At 51.7% G+C, this 10,000-nt stretch overlaps 1 pseudogene; it reads right to left on the bottom strand.

Moving 5' to 3' along the window:
• Nucleotides 1–5,630: 5,630 nt before the first annotated feature.
• LOC146830118 (18S ribosomal RNA) lies at nucleotides 5,631–6,290 on the bottom strand (annotated as a pseudogene; the record flags this gene model as incomplete).
• Between the last annotated feature and the right edge of the window lie 3,710 nt (nucleotides 6,291–10,000).

The following is a 10,000-nucleotide window of genomic DNA, read 5'->3' as shown; positions in this document are numbered from 1 at the left end:
ATGGGCTTCGGCTCCATCCTCCGATTGTTTTTCGCCAGCAGGGAAAAGATGGAGCGTAGTGATAATAGTGAAGAAACCCATGTGTGTTGTATCTAAATAAGATAGCCTGGAACGGATACAGGTAGCCGGGGAGGCGGGTGGGCGTGTATAGATCTGCAGCTCTACATGCCAAGAACAGATGCATACTGGTAAGTAGCATATTCCGTTCGAGGCATATGAGCTGCAGATTATACACTGTGCATAGATTATATAGCAGTACCCAACCCTAGCGGCGACCACCGGTATCCGTTGCAGTAGTTTGAAACAGTGTCTTTAGTACAGCCTGGCCCACACTAGCTTGTTGTTTGAAGTGCACATCTACACAGTAATGTTTTGTGAAGGTGTGCGGTGTTGACCATGTGGCTGCCTTGCAGATGTCATCTAAGGGTATGTTCCCTAGAAAAGCCATAGAAGCCCCTATCTTTCTTGTAGAGTGGGCTTTAGGTGGAACAGATAATGTTCGTTTTGCTTTGCGATAGCAAATTTGTATACACTTTTCAATCCACCTAGCTATCCCTGATTTTGAAATGGGGTTGCCTTTATGCTGTGGAGAGAAGGAGACGAACAACTGTTTAGTCTTTCTGAAAGGTTGCGTTCTTTGTATGTAGTACAGTAAGGCCCTTTTAACGTCAAGTGTAAGTAGAGCCCTTGATTGAGGTTGCGAGAAAAAAAACGGTAACTCCACCGATTGATTAAGATGGAAGGGGGAAATTACCTTGGGCAGAAATTTTGGATTTGTGCGAAGTATCACCTTGCTGTGATGTACTTGTAAAAAGGGTTGTTGTATAGTGAACTCTTGTATCTCACTAACCCTTATAAGGGAAGTGATAGCTACGAGGAAAGCTGTTTTCCAAGTGAGGAACTGTAGCTCACATTTATGCATTGGTTCGAAAGGCGGACCCATTAGCCTTGTAAGAACTACGTTTAGATTCCATACAGGGGAAGGTGGTGCCCTGGGTGGAATTACTCGTTTAAGGCCTTCCATAAAAGCTTTAATAGCAGGCACTCTGAACAGTGATAAATGCTGTCTGTTTTGCAGGTAAGCAGCAATTGCTGCTAGGTGTAGACGTATGGATGAATATGCCAGGTTACACCTTTGAAGATGGAGCAGATAGCATATGATGTGCTGTATGGATGCATCTAAAGGGTTGATTGTATTGTTACGGCAGTAAACAACAAATCTCTTCCACTTTGCGGCCTAGCATGCTCGAGTGGTAGGACGTCTGGCTTCCTTGATAATGTTCATGCAATCAGGGGGAAGGTTAAGGTATCCAAATTCTAAGATTTCAGGAGCCAGATCGCAAGGTTGAGCTGAGCTGGGTCTGGGTGCCTGATTTCTCCATGGTTCTGGGTTAGGAGGCATGGGGACAGGTGCAGTTTTTGATGTGGTACCACCGATAGCTGTAGTAGTGTGGTGTACCACGGCTGCCTGGCCCATGTTGGGGCTACCAGAATGAGTGTGAGGGAGTGCTGCTGTAGCTTCCTTACCACTAACGGAATTAGTGGGAGAGGTGGAAAGGCGTATGCAAATCTGCCTGACCAGTTCATCCATATCGCATTGCCTTTGGACAATGGGTGTGGGTATCTGGTGGCGAAGCTTGGGCATTTTTTGTTTTCGTGGGTGGCGAAGAGGTCTATTTGAGGATGCCCCCACTTGTGAAAGAATGGGTGAAGAACTTGTGGATGCAGTTCCCATTCGTGCATTTGCTGCGTTTGTCTGCTGAGCAGATCTGCCATGGTGTTTTGTATGCCTGGGACGTGTTGGGCAATTCCACAAAAAATCTTTCTCCTGGCACATCTCCATATGCTCTGTGCTAAGCGGGAGAGCTGGGGAGAGTGTGTCCCCCCCTGTTTTTGAATATAATACATTGCAGTCATATTGTCTGTGCGAATGAGGACTGCCTTGGCTGAAATTTGTTTCTGAAATGATTTCAGGGCTAGAAAGATCGCCAATAACTCCAGATGGTTGATGTGGAGTAACCTCTGTTGTGGCGTCCATAGACCTTGCACTGTGAGGTGTGATAGATGCGCTCCCCAGCCGGAGAGCGATGCGTCTGTTGTTAGAATCACCTGAGGAACCAGGTCCAGGAACGGTCTCCCTTTGGAAAGGTTTGTGGTGTTCCACCACTGCAGAGATCGATGGGTGCGGCCGTCCACCAACACCAGATCCGTCAGCTGTCCCTGGGCCTGGTTCCACTGGCGTGCTAGGCGCTCTTGGAGTGGACGCATGTGAAGTCTTGCATGGGGCACTATGAAAATGCAAGACGCCATCATCCCTATTAGTTTCATGAACACTCTTGCTGGGAGAGAGTGCTGAAGAAGGAACTTTTGGCGCAGGGCTTGCATGCTTGCGATTCTGGCTGAGTTGGGATAGGCTATAGCTTTTGAGGTGTCTATAGTGGCACCGAGGTATTGCTTTGTGTGAGACGGTATCAAGTGGGACTTTTGGTGATTCACCGTAAAGCCTAGCTGGTGGAGTAGTTGTATGGTAGTGTTTGTATTCTGCACACACTGGTGGTAGGACGCGGCTTTTACGAGCCAGTCGTCCAGGTAGGGGAAGACGTGAATGTTTTGTCTTCTGAGGTGTGCTGCCACTACTGCCAGGCATTTGGTAAACACCCGTGGTGCGGTTGTGACCCCGAAGGGGAGAACCTTGAACTGATAATGTTGGCCGTCCACCACAAATCGGAGGTACTTTCTGTGAGCAGGGTGTATTGGAATATGAAAGTATGCGTCTTTCAGGTCCAGTGTAGTGAGAAAGTCGCCCTGACGGAGGAGTGGGAGAACTTGCTGAAGAGTTACCATATGAAAATGGTCTGAATGGATGTATGCATTTAGAGGCCGGAGGTCTAGAATGGGCCGTAGGGTCTCGTCTTTCTTCGGTATGAGAAAGTACAGAGAGTAGACCCCTAGAATTTGCTGATCGATGGGTACCTGCTCTATCGCGTGTTTTTGCAGGAGGGAGAGTACCTCTTGTTTCAGAAGTGTGGTATGTTCTTGTGACATCGCACGGTGTCTGGGTGGAATATTTGGGGGGGTAGAAGTTAGTTCGAGACAGTACCCTGACCGAATAATTTGGGTCACCCATTTGTCTGATGTTATGGCCTCCCAGGTTTGAAGGAAGTCTTGTAGTCTGCCCCCGACCGGAGTGGAATGGTCTGGGGGGAGCGGGGGAAGTCATTGTGTGGGCGGTGTGGCAGAACGGGCGGTGTTCGTTTTGCCCCTGCCTTTATTATTGTTTCCTCGATATTCACCTCTTTGGTAGCCCTTTGAGAAGGTATTCTGAGGAGGGGACTTGTAGGACGTGGAGGCGTTATCGGAAGAGTAACCTCTGCCAGAGCCTCGAAAGGAGGAACGGCGAAAGGAGCGCCTAGGGGTTTGTGATTGCAGGGCTCCCATAGACTTCGCCGTATCTGTATCCTTCTTCATTTTTTCCAGGGCTTCGTCTACTTTTGGGCCAAATAAGTATTGTTGGTCAAAAGGGTGGTTTAATATAGATGCTTGGACCTCTGGTTTAAAGCCTGAGATCCTGAGCCAGGCGTGACGGCGAAGCAGAACACTGGTGTTTATAGCCCTGGACGCCGTGTCTGCTGCGTCAAGTGCACATTTAATCGAGGTGTTGGTAATCTTTCCCTCTTGTATCAGTTCATGAGCCTTATTCTTATATTTCTCTGGGAGATGCTGCATGAGAGCCTCCAGCTCATCATAGTGCGCTCTATCGTACCTCGCCAGCAGCGCCTGCGTGTTGGCGATGCGCCACATATTGGCAGCTTGCGAGGCAGTGCGTTTGCCTGACGCATCTAAGAGCTTGGACTCCTTATCAGGTGGTGGAGCCTCACCAGATGACTGAGAGTTGGAGCGATTCCTAGCTGTGGAAACCACTAATGAGTCTAGGGGCGCAGGTCCTTTAATATAGACAGGATCCGTGGGGGCTGCCTTGTACTTCTTTTCTATTCTGGGGTTTAAGACCCTAGCTCTGACGGGGTCTTTGAAAACCTCTGTGGCATGCTTGGTCACCCCTTTAAGCATGGGTAATATAGCGGTGGATTTATCTGCTATGTCAAATGTGTCAAGTAGGAAGTCTTCCTCAACTGGATCACTGTGTAACTCCACCCCATGATAATGTGCCGCCCGTTGTAAGAGGTGGTGGAACCCCAGGCTTTCTTGGGGTATCCGATTTTTTGGTCGCGCCGAGGCAGCCTTCGACACGGAAGCGTCGGTGCCGAGGGATTTGTGTTTGGTCAGCACCGAGAGGCCAGGTTTCGACACCGATGGCTTCGGAACAGAGCTTGTTTTCTTCGGTGACGAAGAATGTTTTTCGGCGCCGCTAGGAGGCTGGCTCGGGCCCGAGCCGCCAGGAGACTTGTGATGCTTTTTCACCGGGCCGAAGGTGGGGTGATGGAAGCAGTATGCTTGGTTTTCCCTAGGCCCGGAGGCGAAGGGGTAACCGGAGGCGAAGGGGTAACCGGAGTCTCTTTCGGTATGGGTGCGGGAGTGGGAGGGGGTAGAGTACTCACGACCCTCTGCGCCGGTGTGATCTCCTCCACGTCTGAGTCGTCGGCCTCGGAAGCGCTGACGACGTCGTCCTCCAGCTCGGTGTGCTGCTGTCCCGAAGCTCCGGTGTCTTCTCCGAAGATGTCAGGTGGAGCCGAGGTCGATGAGTGCGCCATGGTGCGTCGAGCTCGTCGATCCCGAATAGTCTTTTTCGAACGAAAAGACTTGCAGGCGGGGCAGTCTCGGGCCTCGTGTTCGGGAGAGAGGCAGAGGTTGCACACCAGATAGAGGTCGGTGTGGGGAAATTTTCTTGAAGGGAGTCCTTTCCATCGGCCGAGACCGGAGTCGAGATAGGCCCGAAGGCCGCTGCCTGGAATCGAAGAAGTGCCGAAGAGAGAGATGAAGAAGTCGATTTCGTCTAAAGAATCTCGATGGACGAGGATTTTCCGTCGAAGGTCGAACTGGAAAGGTTCGAAGCCGGAGCACGAAGTATTACATCCGAGCCCGATGGCTGAAAAAAGCAATCTGAGGATGGAGCCGAAGCCCATGCGCAGTACGGACCGAAGGAGGAGTCACCGAACTCGTGACTTCCAAAGACTGTCCAAGAAGAAAAACAAACTGCAAACATCCGGGCCCAACACCAGATGGCGATCTATGCACAGTGTATAATCTGCAGCTCATATGCCTCGAACACCTTGGGCCCGATTCACAGAACTAACTTAAGACAAAATCCTAAACTTACTACCATTTTGGTATTCACAGAAGGCACTTACTCATTTCGGTATTCACAGAAGTTAGGAGTCCTAACTTTAGGACTCCTAAATGCCTTCTGTGAATACCGAAAGCCTTAAAATAAGGATTTTTCTCAGTTTAGTAGTAGTAGAGTTAGGAGTCCTAACTTTAGAACTCCTAAACTGCGAAAAATCCTAATTTTAAGACTTTCGGTATTCACAGAAGGCATTTAGGAGTCCTAAAGTTAGAACTCCTAACTTCTGTGAATACCGAAGTGAGTAAGTGTCTTCTGTGAATACCAAAATGAGTAAGTGCCTTCTGTGAATACGAAAATGGTAGTAAGTTTAGGATTTTGTCTTAAGTTAGTTCTGTGAATCGGGCCCCTTGTTACGACTTTTACTTCCTCTAGATAGTCAAGTTTGATCGTCTTCTCAGCGCTCCACCAGGGCCACTGCCGACCCCGGCGGGGCCGATCCGAGGACCTCACAAAACCATCCAATCGGTAGTAGCGACGGGCGGTGTGTACAAAGGGCAGGGACTTAATCAACGCGAGCTTATGACCCGCATTTACTGGGAATTCCTCGTTCATGGGAAATAATTACAATCCCCATCACGAACGGGGTTCAGCGGGTAACCCGCACCTGTCAGCGAAGGGTAGACACACGCTGATTCGTTCAGTGTAGCGCGCGTGCAGCCCCGGACATCTAAGGGCATCACAGACCTGTTATTGCTCGATCTCGTGTGGCTGGACGCCACTTGTCCCTCTAAGAAGTTGGACGCCGAGCGCTGGGGGTCGCGTAACTAGTTAGCATGGAGGAGTCTCGTTCGTTACCGGAATTAACCAGACAAATCGCTCCACCAACTAAGAACGGCCATGCACCACCACCCACAGAATCTGTCAATCCTTTCCGTGTCCGGGCTGGGTGAGGTTTCCCGTGTTGAGTCAAATTAAGCCGCAGGCTCCACTCCTGGTGGTGCCCTTCCGTCAATTCCTTTAAGTTTCAGCTTTGCAACCATACAACCCCCGGAACCCAAAGACTTTGGTTTCCCGGAAGCTGCTCGGCGGGTCATGGGAATAACGCCGCCAGATCGCTAGTCGGCATTGTTTATGGTTGGAACTATGACGGTATCTGATAGTCTTCGAACCTCCGACTTTCGTTCTTGATTAATGAAAACATTCTTGGCAAATGCTTTCGCTTTGGTTCGTCTTGCGCCGGTCCAAGAATTTCACCTCTAGCGGCACAATACGAATGCCCCCGGCCGTCCCTCTTAATCATGGCCCAACAAAATAGAACCGGAGTCCTATTCCATTATTCCTAGCTGAAGTATTCAGCGACCGGGGGGGGCGCTAGAGGGCGCACAGCGAAATGGCTGCCTATTGAGACAGCTCCGCCAGACGGGGACGGAAAAATGACATGGCGGGCGTGATCTGTGCTGCACCGCCGTCGCAAGCTGATGCCTGAGTGACCGGACAGCGGCGACCATCCGGGGCTGGTGCTGGGACCGCTCGAGAGGCTCTACGAGCCGAGAAATGCGCTGCTGAGTGCCCCGCCGCGGATACGGCCGGCGGCTGACAAGATGGCGCCGCCCGGGTGAATCGAGCCTTGCTGAACGGAAAAGCCGCTGGGGACACCGAGACGAGCAGCGACTGTGGGCTGGGGCTCGTGCACTGGCTGCTGCCCCTGTGAATTAGGCTCGCTCTGGCGCTCCGAGCGATTGGTGGCGGCATCTACCCCGGGACGCGGAGCGGCACGAGATGGCGGCGTAGGATGGCCCCGGCGCTGGATCAAGATGAGCGTGTCCCACGGGGAGGGCGTTGATATGGCCCGATAGTGATACGGACACAGCCTTGGAGACTGCCGCGAGATGAGGGTGAGAGCTGCCCCCGTGGTTGGTGTGTCTGTGATTGCCCAGATGACCCTGGCTGCCTGACGAGGTGCCGGAGGACTGCCAGAGAACTAGCGCGACTGCCGGGAGGGGGCTCCTGAGGGCTGCTGGGCCTGTCTGCCATCGTTGCCTGGGAGGAGATGATCTGCCCGGAGGTGCATGCAATTATGACCGCTCCTGGGTGCACCTGACTGGCTGGCGCCCCCGCGACCAATAATTGCCAGAGTCCTCAACTACAGAGACCGCGATGTCATCCTAAGGCTGGCGCGAGAAAAGAGGCAGATTACACACCAGGGTAATACACTGGAATTTTATCCGGACTTCACGGTCGCTGTCCAGTTAGCGCGAAAAGAATTCAACCCGGTAAAGAAGAAATTGCGTGACTTTGGAATTGACTATGCTATGCTATATCCAGCCAGGCTTCGGGTGACGCATGAGGGCCAAGCAACGATATGCCACACGCCTAAGGCGGCACAGGAACTAGTCAAAAAAATTGGCACCAAGCGCAAAGAACGGCAGAGAAGCGACCAGAATGCGGACACAGACTAGTAACCTGACGACGAGGCAAACTCGGGAAGTGGAGACTCGGATCAGGACAAGCTGGAGGGACGCCCACATCGCCCGAACTGGATATCATGGGGCGGACCCGCGGCCCTAAAGTGGATTCACCACGGCACTGCCTTGGCAGTGGAGATTTTCTGGACCGTCGGAGACTGTAAGTACGAATGCTGCGAACTGTATCGCCCTCTCACACGCCCTGCTGACCTATGGTACCTCTAAAGGCGTTCTAACCCCGATGGGACTGCGACTGGGATCTGTTAAAAACTGCTGAGGGGGGTAACGCTCACATAACTTGGGGCCGCCATGTTGGTTAACACTGATCCTCTCTTTTGTGGCCGTATGGAGCCTGGGGGTCAGGGTGATTGAAGGTCGGATGGGGCTGTGAGGGGCTTGAATCTACTGACCGGCGCTGGGCCTCTGGCGCATGTGACGTCCTTGGGAGGGCTATGCGCCTGGGGGACTGGGACCCGGGCGGCGATCCACATGCCAGCGGGAGCGCAGTGAGGTGAAGCGAATGGCACAGGCTGATAATGTGGTCGCTGCAGGCCCTACTATAAGCTGAGGTGATGCCTGCGCAGCCACGGTACCTCTTGGGATTTAACATATATTATATCCCCGTCCACATCCATTAGGTTGGATGGAGTTGTGTGCACTAGGTGGTCCCCCGAAACGGGTGATCCCCGAACTAAGTTAAATTATGTTAGTTCTTTTCTGTGGGGTATGTCTTTGGCATGTTTGGGGTGCTGAAGTGGGTGGGGGGAGGCGGGCAGGGGTTGGGAAACTGTTTTGTTGGTCACTGTGCATGAGACGCATCGCTGAAATCCGAGCACTTCTGTTGAGGTACAATGAGGTCATTCTATGCCTAGATACTCCTTGGAGCGTACTACCTAAATGCTTGTATAACTATTGCTATAATATCAATGCTGGAAAATGGTTGAGGCACGATTAGGGGCTGGGCGCCTCCAATTATTGACGTGGAATGTGAGGGGGCTCAGTAACCCCCAAAAAATCAGACAGACACTGGCATACCTAGACAGACTGCACATCGATATTGCACTCATACAGGAGACGCACTGTGCGCCGACTCACCAATCCAGCATAGGGCGCAGGTGGGCCGAATCGGTGCATCACTCTTCGTATTCATCCTATGCAAGAGGAGTGCTAATACTGGTAAGAAAGGGGCTACAATTTGTGATGGATAATGTCGTGGTAGATGACCTAGGGCGATTTGTCATTATCTCAGGTCTACTACGGGGGCAGAAACTGGCTGTTGTGAATGTATACGGGCCGAATGTGGACAACCCACAGTTGTTTCACTCATTGTGGGGTAAACTGAGAGACTTACACACCTCACACCTGATATGGGGAGGAGACTTTAATATCGCGTTATGTGACAAAATAGATAGATCCGGACTGACGGTTGAGCCTCACAGACGCGCGCTGCAGGTCTTAAAAGACATAATGATAGACAGGGGGCTTACTGACATATGGAGAGATAGGAATCCGGAGGGGAGAGAGGCCACACATACATCGGCGGCACACGGTAGCTGGTCCCGCATTGATTATTGGTTGGTAACTGGGGATATTGCCTTATGGACGCGGGAGGTTCGACATCTGCCCAGAACGCTGTCTGACCACAGCCCGGTGCTCCTCTCCCTAGAGCTCCCGAACTATGCACCACCTCCCTTCAGCTGGAGATTTAACGCCAAAGCGCTACTAGATCCCCTATATGTAGAAACCATTGGGCAGGCGATACAGGAGTACTTTGATCACAATGCGCCTACTATGAAAGACCCTGGCGTGCTCTGGGAGGCTTTTAAAGCTACGATTCGCGGTGTCTGTATCAGTACGAATGCGGGAATCCTAAAAGACATACGGCAACAGCTCAGGGTGAGGGAAGAAAAGTTGCGTAAATTGGAAAGGGAGTATGAGAAAACGCAAGACGCTCACATATTAGGAACTATCCGAACTGTACTTTCAGAGTACCAAAACTATGCGGAGGAGGAACTCAAATATACAGCGAAGAGACAGATAGCGAGGGCCTATGGGGAGGGCGGCCGGTCGGGACGGTACCTGGCGGCTAACATATGTGATGGTCATGCACCGCACAACATTCAAATGGTTCCCAATTCTTAGGGGGAGCAGAAGTATGGCGCACAGGACATACTAAAGGAGTTTGTGGCTACGTATGGAGCGGTTTATGCCGCCAGGCCCACGGCCACTTCGGCGGAAATCACGGAGTATCTAGAAGATGTGGCGATAGCATGGCTGTCGGATACGCACCGGG

Source organism: Triturus cristatus, chromosome 5_1 (assembly GCF_964204655.1).
Source record: "Triturus cristatus chromosome 5_1, aTriCri1.1, whole genome shotgun sequence".
NCBI lineage: Eukaryota > Metazoa > Chordata > Amphibia > Caudata > Salamandridae > Triturus > Triturus cristatus.
Note: the sequence above shows the minus strand (reverse complement) of the source record. Positions and strands in the feature narration are given on the sequence as shown.